This window comes from Lissotriton vulgaris, chromosome 9, assembly GCF_964263255.1.
Source record: "Lissotriton vulgaris chromosome 9, aLisVul1.2, whole genome shotgun sequence".
Lineage (NCBI taxonomy): Eukaryota > Metazoa > Chordata > Amphibia > Caudata > Salamandridae > Lissotriton > Lissotriton vulgaris.
Window position 1 is genome coordinate 433,771,158 of NC_141697.1, and position 15,653 is coordinate 433,786,810.

General features: G+C 48.0%; 1 protein-coding gene across 6 annotated transcripts in view; it reads left to right on the top strand.

Annotated features, from left to right (window-relative positions):
* The window catches only part of KLC1 (kinesin light chain 1), a 405,752-nt gene that overhangs the window by 108,196 nt on the left and 281,903 nt on the right, over nt 1-15,653 (top strand). The gene's annotated exons all lie outside the window — the stretch shown is intronic.

Here is a 15,653-nt window from a genome sequence, read left to right on the forward strand (position 1 = left end):
TTTCCCTGTGCTGCCGCTGCAGAGTGCTCTCTTGTGTGCCTGGCTGAGGCCAGCCTCCTTCCTGGGAGTTCCTCATCTCCTCCTCTAACCCTGGAGGCCACGAGTCTGGCTGCTGCCACGGACAGCTGTCCAGCCGGGGAGGGCAGTTCTATTGGACCTCTTTGTCGCCTCCTACCGGGCAGGCTTAGACAACATCTTCCAGACACACCTCTGCGTGGGCGGTGCTGAAATGTAACGGCCACTCTGCAAACACTGCTGCGCGGCTTGGGGTGGGTCTCAGTCACGGGTGCCACTGCCAGCTGCAGCCCTAGAGCAGGGTCTGGACACCTGCTAAGCTATAGGATGGGTCTGGTCAACTGCTGCTCCCCTGGGATTGGGCTGAGGTGGGTCTGGCCAACGCTCCCCTGGGATTGGGCTGAGGTGGTCACCTGCTGCTCAAATGGAATTGGATTTTGCTGGATTTGGGTGCTTGCTGATCTACTGGGATTTGTCTAGTCACCTGCTGCTTCCCTGGGATTGGGCTGAGCTATGTATGGTCACCTGCTGCTACACTGGGATTGGGCTGGGCCGGGTCTGGTCACCAGCTGCTCCCCCTAGGATTGGGCTCAGCTATGTTTGGTCACCTGCTGCTCCCCTGGGATTGGGCTGGGCCGGGTGTAACGTGGGTTGATTGATGGGCCAGACACTTGTTACTTTAGGGTAAGGCTTTATTTGAGATAGGGTCTTTCTTGTACGGGAAGACAGTCTTTTCTTGGTTAACCTCGCCGGTTTCACTGAGGAGGGCTTCTCTTCCTCGTCCTCGGTCTCCACTGTGCCTGTTCTCCAATGATTCCTCTCAGGGGAGTGGCCCAATGGAAAAGAGAAAGAGAGGAAGCTGTTGGGTCTCTGGGTCGCATATAGGGGTCACCAAGGGAAACCAGGAGTGAAGGACACCGCTGCTAGTGCTATATACAACTTCAGGTGGTGTGATGTGGTGAGGATAGCGTGTCAGGGAAGGTAGGGGTTGGACGAGGAAAACCGCGGGTGGAGTGGGTTATTTACACTATGCACACTTCGCTACTAGACTTTAACAGCTGCTACTGATTTAGGGAGGAGAGCTGACCCGCCTCCCAACCCAGCCTGTAATGCGTGCCCGTACCTGCTTCAGCCACACTCCTCCCTCGGGAGTGTGGCACGGGGCTTCGTGGGGACGTTGGCCTCCTGGCTTGCGTTCCTGCTTCTCAGTCGGGCTCCGTTCTCCGCTCTCGTCTCACCGCTCGTTCCGCCGTTCTCCTCCTCCGGGGTGTCGTCACACGACGGCTCCTTCTCTTCCTGTCTTTTCACCAACCTGGCGAAGCCGACGTCATGAGTGGGCGTGTCCTCGTCGTCCACATACGCCCAGTTAAAGGCGCCCGCCTTGTTAGTGTTCGCGTCATCCGTGAGTGGCCATGACGAGCAGTCACCCTGAGGGGAAGGAGTGGAAGAATGTTGAACGACCCACCAATCTTCCTTTGGGGTCCACGTTTCCTCCCTCCGACCCTCCTTCTCTTTACACCGGGTCTGGTCACCTGCTGCTCCCCTGGGATTGGGCCGGGCCGGGTCTAGTCACCAGCTGCTCCCCTGGGATTGGGCTGAGCTATGTCTGGTCACCTGCTGCTCCCCTGGGATTGGGCTGAGCCGGGTCTGGTCACCTGCTGCTACAGGGGGGATTGGGCTGAGCTCTGTCTGGTCACCTGCTGCTTCCCCTGGGATTGGGCTGGGCCGGGTCTGGTCACCTGCTGCTCCCCTGGGATTGTGCTGGGCCGGGTCTGGTCTGGTCACCAGCTGCTTCCCCTGGGATTGGGCTGGGCCGGGTCTGGTCACCTGCTGCTCTCCTGGGATTGGGCTGAGCCGGGTCTGGTCACCTGCTGCTGCCGTGGGATTGGGCTGAGCTCGGTTTGGTCACCTGCTGAACCCCTGGGATTGAGTTGAGGCTGATCTGGTCACCAGCTGCTCCCCTGGAATTGAGTTGACATGGGCCTCGTCACCTGCTGCTCCCCTCTGATTGGGCTGAGCTGGATCTGGGTGCCTGCTGTTCCTCTGGAGCAGGGCTGAGCTGACACATAAATAAAAATATAGTCATTGCCCCCTCGTTGCTTGTGCTTGCTCTCCTGCCCTGCTATTGGCATTGTAAATGACAATGCCATTTATTTATGTTTTACAAAAAAAAACCATAAATAAAAATAATGTCATGAGCAATGCCAATAGCTCTAACTTTTGCAAAGGCGAAACCATTGCATTGTAAATGCTTGTTGGAGTAAGTCCCCAATGTTTGAAACAGCACCCTCAATTCTTCCAACCCTCCTGGAGACATGGCTTTTACTTGCTCTCTGATTTGATACAAGAGAGATCTGGTTAGTTTAATAATTTCGTGCCTAGCCCGGTATGAGTGTCTGATTGGTTGGTAGGAACAGTGGATTTCCTTGATATCCAGAGGTGCTACTACTATGCACTGATTGCGGATGATACGCATGGCGAGATCTTTCTCAGACTATTGCCCCATGTCTGTGTCTGGCTGAGGATGAAATGAGTGGCATGATTCTTAATGATTTTCAGTACATGCTTATAGGGTCTTTCAAGCACACCCTGCTAATTATGTTTAAGTATTTTATGGCAAAATTTGAATGAGGAGAAAACTCCTTAGAGTACAACCTTTCTACAAATGGCCATGCAAACCCAAAAATAAATCTAGGACTAAACTCAAGCTTGACCTGTCTACCCTCCAAAACTTTAGACCTGAAATGGATGTTCTCTTTCTCAAGAAACTAATAGTGCGAGTAAGACTTTGAAGACACTATGGTATAGATAATCTGGACACATACCTACTAGTAACTTCCTGCCAAGAAGTGGTGGTTTTCCAGTTGTTGAATGACACATTGCATATTCTGGATAAAAGCAAACCATGTCTACTCATACTGCTATGTTTGTCAGCTCATTTTGACGTGGTTTAGTTTGACCATGTGCTCGCTAAAAGACGATTTCTATAATAAAGGGATTGAGAGGTACTGTTTCGATCCTCCTTTTTCACTTGAAGGTGCCCTTTTGTAGATCTGGTGTGCGCCATATTATCGTGATCTTGTGTTGTTGTATGTTGAGATTTTACTCTGGCACAATTCTATTTAATCTCGGCATGGTGACCTAAGGTTCCTAACTCGTCAGGAAATCGCAAACCAGTATTATACTAACAGTAATCCACAATACTACCAAGTGGACTTTGATGCTGACATTAAACATCTGAGGTCCTTTCTCAAACTCTTGGAAAACTGTCTGGCTAACTTCTCTTTGTGACATTACTAGCAAGCCTGCTTTTTTTTCCTACTAACTTGGTGTCTGTCCCCATTTTATTCAGATGTGGCACGCCCAGCTTATCTCGCTCCCTGGTACTTTTCGTCAAGCTTGAAGTCTGATAATTGTGTCATTCTGCTGTCTCACATTTCCGACCTGACCTATTCAGTCGACGACTGCCTATATATTCTCCAAATGAGTCGGATTGTCCCTCATTTCCTTCGTTAGCAGTTCAAGTACTAAAAGATAAGAATGCATCCAGTGCAGCTGCACTCAAAGCGGTCTTTTCTTTTAGGGCCATCTCCTCTCCAAAGAGTCAAGAAATTGGGCCTATTGACGTCGCGAGGACGGGCTAGGTGGGGCCGTTGCCCCCTCTGTAAATATCCTGGCTCCACCGCCGGAGACAGACCGCAAAAACAGACTGCCTGTTCCCGTTTACATTTCACGTTTTGCTTACTCATGCATTCCCGAAGTATATTGGATGTTGTGTTTCTGCAGTTTTTTTTCATGCATCTTGTTACTAATGTGTAGTGCGTAATGTGATAAACGTCGCTCCAGTGTTCAGGTTGTGGGTTGACCATTATTGAGAGTTGTATTGAGGCTGAGCTTTTGTTGGCGGCTCATAAAAGGGGTTCGGAATACTTGCTCCTCTAATCCTTGTCCCGTTTGCCGATCTCACAAGCAATAGTCATGTGTGCAACTTTTAATTGTGATTATATGCAGAATTGTGTGAAGGAGGTGTACAGCTGTGAAACTATTGACAGGGCGAAATTTAAAGAACATGCAGTGTGTGCATGTGAGTGGGTGTATTGTGTGTGCGTGTGGGGGATTGGGGAAGTGAAGAAGATGCAGGAGAGAGTGAAAAGAGGGTGCTGAAAGGAAAGGTATCAGCTGTGAGGTATGCAGATTGTTTGATATGAGGAAAAAAAACTAAATATCTAACGGATACTTGAGCAGATAGAGGTGTGAGGAGGAGAACGAGAGTGACTGAGACACTCCGGGACCGTGACACTTCCACAGCCTATAACGATGTTTAATTCACAGCCTCCTGCTTAAAAAGATAACGTTACTTTGTATACAACTATAGAACACACATAACGCCCTTTGTAGGATGCCCCGCCGGTTTTTATCGGTGGAACATCGTGTGCCCCCTCCCTCAAAAACCAAGTCTAGAGATTCCACTGATTGGTCCATATCGAGCATTTTCTATTAACTGGAGCGTAAAATGTGCAGTGTTACTTGTACTCGCAACACGTCTCTGTTTCTTAGAAAAACCTTTTCCCCTTTACAAACTTTCCATCAATGTCGGTACTTGAATTAGGTGAGAAATGCTCTATCAAGCAATATGGGTGTAAAGACGACAAAGTTCTTTAGCCAGTTCAAGAGTTTGGAACTGCACACCAGAATCGAAGTTTTTATCCCTGTACCCACATTATAAAACATTGAAAGCACATGTATTCAACCCCCCCTTTCCACTGATCACCAAGTGCAAGTGTCTCTCTGTTATACGGACACTTATAGTGGTGACTGATACTTTCCACCCTTTGGAATTCTGGTCGAATTAATTTTTTATGCACTGCATCAGTGAAACGCACATACCTCCCACCCGGGTCCCCTCTACCTTGTGGCTATGTAGGTGCTGTCAAAGTACTTGCATCAACAAATATAGCCTGGTGAATACTACTAGTTCAAACAAAGGTAACGTTTTGTACACGTTGTAGGTACTTTATACATTATATTGGACATCAGAAGAAAACACCGTTTTGTGTTGGTCTTTTCATGGTCTGTGTCCTTTACTTTCTCCCTTCTTCTAATATTCCTTGTCCCTCATTTTCTTACCCGATTGGCATTTCCTCCATTTTAAAATGTAGTTATTTCTCTCCTCAAGTTAGTGTCAGCTTTGCATTTAGGGTAATGGTTTAATTTATTCAAAAGCTGGTAGGATAGTGCAGTGACCTGAACTTTCACCACTGGCATATGAAGTAGTGTGAAGGCCACGAGTAAAAATTCAAGCAAGGAAGACCCAGACCTCCATATATTCCGAGGTTGCTATATGAAAAACCGCAAATTGGGTAACATCTGCATATAGCCCTTAGAAAGTACAGAAATATTGCGCCGTTCGTATAAAGTTTACGTTCTCTCTTGATGTCTACAATATGAAATGCTATGTAGAAATGAAGTATTAATATCCTTGTCATTGGTATTGACCGTTTGTTCCTCGTGTTGCTGAAATCAGTAACAGTCTTTAACTTTTCTGTATTTGTGTCATCACACATGAAAGACTTATCATACATGCTTCAATCTGATTGGCTATTAACCCCAACGTTCCACAATGCATGGATGACAGCAAGATGCATCACAATCTCTCCATTGTGAGATCCTGAGTATGTGAGATCCTGAGCATGTGAGATCCGGAGTCTGTACAAGGTGGTGGATTTCTTGGAGGGAAGCCAGATAGATGCCCCGCGTGGACTCCTTTCGTTGCCTCCCACTTCCATTTTCCACTTTTACGAATGGTATGTTGGAGCTGGTGTGCTGTTCTTCGTATGTCATTGGAGTTCAGCAGCCAAGCTGAGCCCCGGGCATGTGCAGTCTTGGCTCGGAGTCAGCGATGTTGATTGAACTCTGTGGATTTCAGTGGCGGGGAGAGCTAGGAACAAAAGGAGATATGCAAGAAACATGTGGAGAGTGGTAATCGAAAGGTATCATTTGAAGGCAGACCGAGGGGTAAGGACCGCTCCTTGAGCCAGGTGAAGGGAACTTGAAGTGTGGAGAAACTTTGAAGAGCACCCAGAGGCTGCTCAAGTACCGTAACCACATTGATTGTAGTACATGGAACAACCCACATTGATTGTAGTACATGGAACAACTTTGCATGTTGATTCTGTTCTAGTTCCTTAGATCCATTAGGCTGTTTGCAGCTGGCTGCAGTTAGTACTCATTTTTTGGTGTCGCTCTTGCTGGATGGAGTGTTAACGCATTTCCTAGTGCCCTTAGACGTGTATTGCTTGTTTTTAACCTCCCCTGCTTAATGTTTACTCTCTGTTGCCTCTTTTCACTTGCCTAACGTTTCTATTTTTCGTTCTCTACTGCTGAGCTTCCCCATATGTTATCAGGTGCGCCAGGGTAGATACTACAAGCTTCCAAATATTGCATTTTATGGTAACTCGGGTGCAGTTTTAATTTGAAGTGAACAGATGTAAACTGCCCTCATTTACAGTGGTTGTAGTTGTCTCTACTGCATCCCAAATGCTACTTTCTTAAGGCTAGCCGAAGTGAATTGCTCTAGATGTATTGTTATATGTATGTATTTAGAGAGCAGTCAAACTTAAAGATATGGTTATCCCTTCTATGCATTTCGATTTGTATTGTTAACGTTTTAGATTTATAAGAATAAACACGTACAATAAATATTTTATTTAAGGTAATATTTGCTTTCATTTGACCCCCTCTCCCACCCCAGGTTAAAACCTAGCTGCTACCATCCCCTTCCCCCCCTTTTTTCAAGAGACACCATAGAATATTTGCTTGTGTCTGTGACCCACGATTTGACATACAGTATTGTCATTTTCATCCAGAGAGAGTGAGAAAGAGAGGAGAGAGAGAGATAATCTCAGGTTCAAATGAGCCTGTTAAATCTCAGGTTCTCCTTTGCCTGCGCATTCTTATCTTAAAATCTGAAATGTATTCATTGACGGCTGAAATTTGGCTCTACAGTTGGTTATTGTGAAGCGAGAGGGCTCGAGAATGTAGTAGGATGCGCTACAGTTAAGTACTTAAAAATAAATAGTTGTGTAATAATATTTACTTTAAGTGCTGTCAAATCCACAAACCTGGGGCATCCAGGTATTGGTTATTCTTTTATTACATATTGCAGCATTGGTGGAGCTTAGGAGCCTGTCTCTTCAGCGGTAGAAGGAGGGGTGAGCAGGGGTGAAAATGTATAGGAACGTTAACCTTCCCACATACGCAGCCACACCCACTGATACTATCGCACTGTGTACCTTTGGTCATTCTCCAAAGTTTCTACCATCAGACTAGACCTTCTGTAACCTCGGGACAGCCAGTCACCAGACTAGTTTTTTTTCCTCTCGTAATGTTTTCCATGGTCTGGTGCAACCCATTTGCCATTGGCTGCAACTTGTGCCCCTGCTCCATGGGTATGCTTGTGCCCCTTATCAAAGTAACTGCGATCACTTCTATTGAGAACTTCTGTGTTTTTGTGCTTGAGTGTTTGGTCTTCTGTGTGGAGTCTCCACTTATAACCACTACATATAAATTTGTGTTGGATCACTTTTAACTTGTGACTTCTTGCGTTGGCACACCACTTAGGCTTCTAGCTCACATTCTTCGCACCACTTTCCCCAGCTTCTCTGATGCTCTGTATATTGTATTGCTTCTTATGGCTTTGCTATCGAACCAATGCACTTTTGCAGGGTTCTCCTGCTTACTCGGAGTTCATGGTGGCAATCACTTCGGCCCATACAGTCGGCGCATTGCAAGCCCTTTTTTCTCTGTCCTTAATTCACATTTTTTTTAGCCAGACAAGCTGGTCTATCATTCCTTCCCATTAATTCTGTAGAATATGGTATCTGACTTGCACCTGGGCCAGTCTGTCACTCTTCCATCCTTCTTTCCTACTACTCATCCTGAAACTGACGAAGAGAGATTCCAAAGGCCGGATCCCGGGCATCAAGTCACTTACTGGATGGACAGTAAAGGACAGGACAGAGTGGACATTCTGCTGTTCCTCTGCTCTGCTGGACTCAGGAAATTTGGAGCGGTGTTCGAGTGTTCTGTCTTTGTCAAGGATGACACTCTGGCTGGCATTTGTGCATTCTCCACGAGGGCCATGGCAGCTTTTACTGTTCTTACCAGGGGCGTTCTGGTAGCTGATCTTTGCCGGGTGGAAACTCCAATACCTTTGTAAAACGTTACTGCTTTATAGTTCAGGCGCACAGTAACTGGTAGTTTTCCAAAGCTGTGTTGCATGACTTCATTGGTTAGTTTCTCAAAGTCCTTGGTTAATCAGCACAACTCACTTCCACCTCCTTGGAGGTGTGGAGTTTTGCTGATTCTCTTAAAATCCCGTATGAGTTAGTGCTGTCTAGTTATAAGACCTCTAGGTGTTCAATATGTCCGCTATGATTGTTAAACTTTTAGTTCCACTCCACAACCCTTGATAGGGCACCGATAAAGTGTAAGAAACTGATGCCTGCGCACCAGATGGAGTGTCCACAAGAGCACCCACAGCGCCACCTGGTGGTAACCGGCAGTACCGCCTTCAAAGACACCTCACAGTCTGCAATAGAGTACCCTCTCTACGAAATAAGGCTGGTCTTCTGTCGAGCACCAGCCAAGAGCCCACAGTGCTCCACACAGTAGCACAGCACTGATACCTGGCCGGAAGCAACCACAGGAGAGCTGTGCAGACACCAGGCCAAGGGCATACTGACCTGCCTCCCATCCCACATACCACTGTATGTGAGGAGCATCAAGGGAATAGAGTGCACTCCCCACATCGACGCTAGAGAGGTGCAGATCCCTTCTAATGGCCGCAGGAAAGTCACAGATGCCATGACGGCAGAGCGGCCAGTAATCCGGGCACACCCACATGGCACAGCCAAAGACCCCAAGAAGTCCAAAGGCTCCCAGGAAGCCCAAAATCTGGAGCAACCAGGGCAGGCCTCTAAAGACGACCGTAGTGCCACCTGGTGGCTCCCCAGGCGCAACACGCTGAGGGACAGACATTTTACAGAGCCAGAACGGATAGCCAGCTGTGCCCCACAACTGTCAGCCTAGACCGCACCGTAGATCAGAGGGGAGGCCCTGACGCCCCACGACCCTGCTGGAAGTGGTTAGACCAGTAGCAGGAGTTTGCTAAATGATCCTAGCAAAGGGGTATCCACACCAGCGCATCCAAGCAGCGGTCCAACACCCAACCATTCACTGCGACCGACGTCCGCAGTACCACAGCACAGCACAGCGTCCAGCTAACCAACCGGCGACAGCAGCTAACAGATCTCGGAGTGCGCCCGCCACCACAAAGAAGACTGCCTGCTCACACCCAGTTGCAAAGACAGACTGCACCAGGCCCAGCAAGACGTGCCCTACGAGAGGGATGCTCAGAGCGTGACCCTTTGCAACCTGCAAGTAAGAGCAGCAAGGACACCTTCAAAGACAGCAAAGTCTCCAGGTAGCTGCTACACCTTGAGCCGGCAATGAAACTGGTGCCAAGTGCTCACCACTGGAGGCTGTTAGACTCTACCTCAAGCAAAGACACAGCGACACAAACCCCACGAGCAAGAGGGGACGACTCGCTAGAACAGCACCGTCTCAAAGGAGCTGTCCCCACCAACAGCGTCAGCAGAGATCGGTGCAGAGCGCGCACCGCAAGCGGCTGCCTGACGCCACCGTCAGAGAACAGGTACACCTGCAAGCCACACTACAGGCACCCGAAGGGCCAGGAGAAAGCGTCCAAGAACTATACCGAGCACGCAAGAAGCACACAAAGCCAGAAGCGCGCAGAAAGCAGCGCCAATGCACATCATTGCACAGACCGCATCCAGGAGACATCTCAGCAAATAAGCACTGCTGAATGCAGGTAGGAGAGCACCCACGTCTCCACCGCCCCAGCGAAGCCCTGCAGTAGGCCGAAGACCACCTACGGTGTCCTTCCTCACACTGCCTCAAGACGGAGTCGGCTGCGACCCAAGATCGGCAAGAGAGGAGTCGCACACACCACATGGCAGGCCGCCACATCTACATGCGCTCTAACAACCAGCGACACAAGACCGGACGTCACGTCGCCCAGCAAGCAATGAGAACGTCACCAAGTGATTAGTCCATACAAGCATGCCAGAGCAAAGGTAGAAGCCGGCGTCATGACCGCGCCGCCTTGAGGTCCAAGCGCAACGCCCTCGAAGAAAAGAAGAGTGACCGCCCGGTCACCCCGAAAAAAGAGGAACACAGGTGGGCTGAATAGACCAACAAAGGGAGAAGACCGAGGGCTCACAGCCAGCCAAGAGCAGACCCTGACACACCAGACAGCCACCAAGGTAGACCGACGTCCCTGGATACAGCCTCGTGGGTGAACCAAACGTAAGCCGCAGCAAGCGCCAACCGCGTCTCATCCTAACGCTTCCCCAGGTGACCATCCGTTCCCGAGCGTCAGCGGTCTAAGTCAAGAGGCATCCCGGCTTCTGTCTGCAGATGCCATGGGTGAAGATCAGCACTGAGTGCCGGCCCTCACACCGCCTCAAGATGGAGTCGGCAGTGGCCCCACAACAGGCAAGAGAGGATCCGCACACTCTACGTGTCAAGCCGCCACTGAAGATTAATCTCAATGAAGCAGAGACACCTGGCTGCTAAGTCCCTCCTGCTATCCGAACTCTCTCAGCAAGTCACCACCACCTGTCATTCCGACTCACCACAGGGCTGGCAACCGCCACCACGCCAGCCATCAGCACATGTGTCAAACACTAATACCAGAGCACATGGGGACTGGAGTCCTACACCGTTGCCACACCATCCGAACAAAACAAATCAGAAGCCACCTGGGAACCTGGCCGACACTGTAACCGCGGCAGCGAGTGCAAGTCTTGGCCAAGACTCATCCACCCGTGAGAGTTGTGCGTGCGACTAAGTAATGGCTCCTCAGTGGTCCTGCAGCTGCCCCCAGATGGCACACAAGCTGCCCTCAGCGCAGCCCTCCTACAGGCCCGCAGCAACCCCTACAACAGGCCTCCCCAGGCGGGAGAGCAAGAAGAGACTCTGCCCCACCGGCAGGTTACCGGTCACGGCCAAGCAGTTCAACAGAGACAGTCGGCCCAGCAACACCTCTGTGAATTCTCACTTGGGACTCCATCCATGTTCACGACGCAACCCACTACAAGGAACTATTAGAACCCACCACAGACCATCATCGACGTCAGCAAAGTGGAATCCAGGCAAGGCAGCAGGACTTGTCATCGTCAGCGAACTGACGGTAGCCAGCGGACGTCTCCAAGCCAGCGGACGTCTCCAAGCCAGCGGTCGTGTCCTGAGCCCCTGAGGTTAAACTACGGGTGCCCGCCAAGAAGGTTCTGCTGCAAGCAAAGTCACCAGCCCAGGTCTGCTGTCGTCCGGCCACCTGACTCTAGAGACTGATGGACCCTGTGGTAACTAATTAACTGTTAATTTTATCCCCACAGGTTGGACTAACAATTTGTTTGTTCCTCAATAAAGTTGGGGAAGAATGTAGTGTCCTGCGAGACACGTTCTAGTGTCCCGCAGGAAGTTGGTATTCCAGCCACTCCCTCGAGGGCTGGACACACTGCACCCCCACATCCATCCATCATGGGTGCCGCGAGTGACGTGGCCCCGTCAATAAAAGGGCCCGGGTGCACGTGACCGCGGGCAGTTCCTACACCATACATCCGTGTGTCAGTGTCAGTGATTTGAGCGTCATGTGGGCCTGAGGCCCAACATTACAAGTCTGGTACCTAAAGCGTATTCATAAGTTGAGGAATCTGCACGAAAATATAAAATCCACCCAAAGGAATACTAATCGATACCTGCGATTTTCGCATGAGTACTAATGTGTCAGCATTTCGCATACAGTTCATATTTCGCTACTGGAACATAACATTCAAAAGTGAATGCTCGCATAACCCAGTGGAATAGGGCAGCACAATGACTCATGAATGAGTTACTCGATTTAAAGCCAAGTCATTTGGCACTTAAAACGCGAAATGACTCGTGACCTGCATTCCAAACAAACAAAAGGCTCAAGTTGATATACATTATTTAATGGTTTGCCAACGTACGGGAGAAATTTGCCACACATAAAAGATTTTGTAGAGTATATGTGGGTGACCGAATTTGATTAGGAACTGCGACCAAGTTTATTATCATTTCTTTTAATGAGGGCGGTTTGGTAAGAACCTATGGGGAAACTGGAAATTAAAACAGCAAGAATATCTTTAAGAAAATGTTTTCCTCATGTGTTTGATGAAAATCATTTTTTTTCCGTTTTGCAGTGGTTGTGCTTTTTCATGCTATGAATGGTGTTTTTCTTTTCTTGGCTAATAAAAGTAACTGAGCAAAGTAATTCAAATCGTAATCCCCCACCCCTGTTTCCTTTTGTTGTGGACTTCCGGTTGCCACACGACAGGTCAAGATTTGCAGTGCAAAAAAAGAGGAATTGAGAGCGTTTGTATGAAAGCTTGACTCAGCAAATGAATCGCCTGCTACTGCCTTTAGTTTGAATATTTAAATACAGGCTTTGCATTTATTTCGAAGGGCTCCTTAGCCCAGGAGCTGGCCTGGTTTTCATAGATCATTTTATTGCTTAATAACTGACAGTGTTTTCAGTGGTGTTGGTGTGCATAAAGCATGTTCAGTTACTTATTTGAGGTAAAGCTGTGTGCACATTCACGAGTTACGGAAGCTTTCTGGTGACATCGGAACATATTTTCACTGGAAAGGGAATGCGGTACAGCTGATAGTTCAATTGGGTGGTTTGACTTGGTTGATAGTCTGGTTTGGCCAGCCCAACACTAGACTTCGGTTAAATCACCGTATGAAATTTAAAAAGGTGGTGGAAAAGTCATGGAGGTTGAGAATCTTCTTGCGTTTCTGTGGCATCCGCCCTTTCTCCCCTCAAGTCAATCCAATCAGACTCAAATATATAGGGATAATTGCCATGGGATATCACTGCCATTTTAGCTGAAAGTCTGTTAATCCAGAATTCTTGCATAGTCTGAGAGAGGTGAGCCATGCTGGGGCAACCACCTAACTGTTGTGGCTTGACCATTTTGTGATACCTCGCAAATGATTTTGACCTTTGGCTTAATCCAGCTGTCCTTTAAGTGTTCTTGGCCTGAGTGATGTGCAGCTTATTTTTTAGCCTCTCTTTCACCTCATTCACTCCTTAAGGCCCTCTCCCTCATGAAGGGGTGGTGTTGCCCAGTCCACATTTGCTGTTTATCTTTCGCCCCTTATACTTCAGAGTAGATCTTATCCCAGCAGGACTTGAGCTTTATTCCTGCTAGCTCGCTCTTCCATTGCCCAAGAAAGGGCAGATCTAGATGGACACAGTTCCTCCCCCAGCTCTCTTTTTATGTCTTGACGTCCTCCCAGTGCTGGTAACACGGCCTGTCTGCCCCATTGATCCCTAGGCAGAACAGATACCTACCAATGCCAGGATAAGGCTATAGGCCAGTGACAGACTCCATGACTTAGTCAGTAAAGGACTTGCCTGGTTCAGTCTTTCCGTACTAATGGTCACCTTCTGAGTCCTCAGTCTCCCTACAAGCAAACAAAAAAAAGAAGAAATTGCCTGCTTCCAGTATTCATCAGATCTCTTGGAAAAATGATGGATGACCATGCAAACTGAGCCCTGCCTTTCTCCCCCGCCTTTTCATTACCCTTTTTCAAAGCATAAAATTATGCATCCAGCTTGATCAGAAAGCAGGCCTTCATTGACTATGGAGCAAGTGCTACTTTTTTTTACTGGTTTCGCTTGAGTTGCACCTTTAGTTCAAGAGGGAATTGTTGCAGCTTTGTACATTTGCTTTTAAATGATTGTGGATTGGACTGAAACCATAACTACTTTTTTTAATACAATACTTTTTTTAGTTGATTATAATTTTTTACAAAACAAGTCCATATAAACCATTACAAGACATTAGATTGAGCAAATAGTGTTTGCTACTCAAAAGTCTGCCGGATATAACACTCAGTTAAACATTCAGTCTGATAAATGCATAATTTAATACCGTCAGGGCTCAAACTCATGAAAAGGATTTCACCAGTGTCCATATTTGATTATGGCTTTTCCCGTACATACCCTTTCAGAGGATTTGGAAGGCACCTGAGACTTCTGTACGTTGGTGGGTATGGGCATCCTTTTGACTAAGCAGTATATTGCACATAACCAGAGGGATGAAAGACCATCCTCCAGAGTTGTTGAATGGTTATGGGGCATAGATCACACCTGGAAAAAGCAGTTTACAGGGGTAAACTGCTTTTTCCAGGTGTGATCTATGCCCCATAACCATTCAACAACTCTGGAGGATGGTCTTTCATCCCTCTGGTTATGTGCAATATACTGCTTAGTCAAGAGGATGCCCATACCCACCAACGTACAGAAGTCTCAGGTGCCTTCCAAATCCTCTGAAAGTCCTAAGATTGCTGTTTTTTGGCTAAGCCTGAGAAGCAGTGCACAACTACTGTTGGGGTACACAGTACGCACTTGTATCTTAGAGCATTCCGACATCACTTGCACGAAGCTTCCAGAGACCTCATGGTATTTTCCGGCAGTCCGAACACTGGTGTTTGCCCATTTTCAACTCTCTACAGGTTATAGATTAGGACTATGTTCTTGACACTTGCATTCACACCCGTGATCCCACCTAAGCTAGCCATCGAGGGGCAAACCATCATTGCTTCCCACAACCCCCAAAAAAACACTTGCTTTCTTATTTCGAGGTCTATGGCATTGGTCCACAAGAGGAAAAAAAATAATTTTTGCCACTCTTGCATTTGCACCCAAATGTGACCCTACATTTAACTACACAGATTTTTAATTTTTATTTATTTATCTTATTTATTTATTTGAGTTTTATATAGCGCTGGCTAGACCCGAAGGTATTGAAGCGCTTTACATAAGGTTGCACAAAATTACATCAGTTCCAAGAAAACATTTCAAGAGCGTCGGAAGACGAAGTAAATGGAGCTTAGAAGGGTAAGGGGGTGTTGTAAAGGTAAAGGAGGGAGAAAGGATGGAGATAGGATGGATGGAGAGACGAAGGAGAGTCTGCCCAAAGTCCGGCTGGGTAGGTGACGGCCAAGGGGAAGTCCACAGCCCAGCTCCTCTATAACCATCAAGTAGCTCCACAGGGCATCGGTCAAGCGGCTAGGTCTCAATGAGAGAACAGTTAGAGAGCAAAGAGGAGGAATAAATGGAGCGTAAAGGAGAAAGTGGGTGGATTAAAGGGGTAGGAGGGAGAGTACGACGGAGAGACAAAGTGAGGTCAGCCCAGTGTCCGGCAGGGTAGGTGACGGCCGAAGGGGTAGCCACAGCCTATCTCTTATATAACTATCAAGTAGCTCCACCAGGCATCAGCCAAAAATCTAGGTCTCCACGGTCAGAGGTAGGTTCACAGATTTGGTATCCTGAAGGTTAGGACGGATGGAGGATGAAGGCCTGGTTGAAGTCCGTTTTTTTCTCCGAGGAGTAGCACGCCGTGGTAGGGAACACAGTGGCAGCCATCTTGGGGTCAAGCAAGGGGTCAACAGGTAGTAACAGGAAGGGCTCAAAAACTTGCTTGCCAAAAGATCATGGTGGTCCCATGCCCCTCACCACA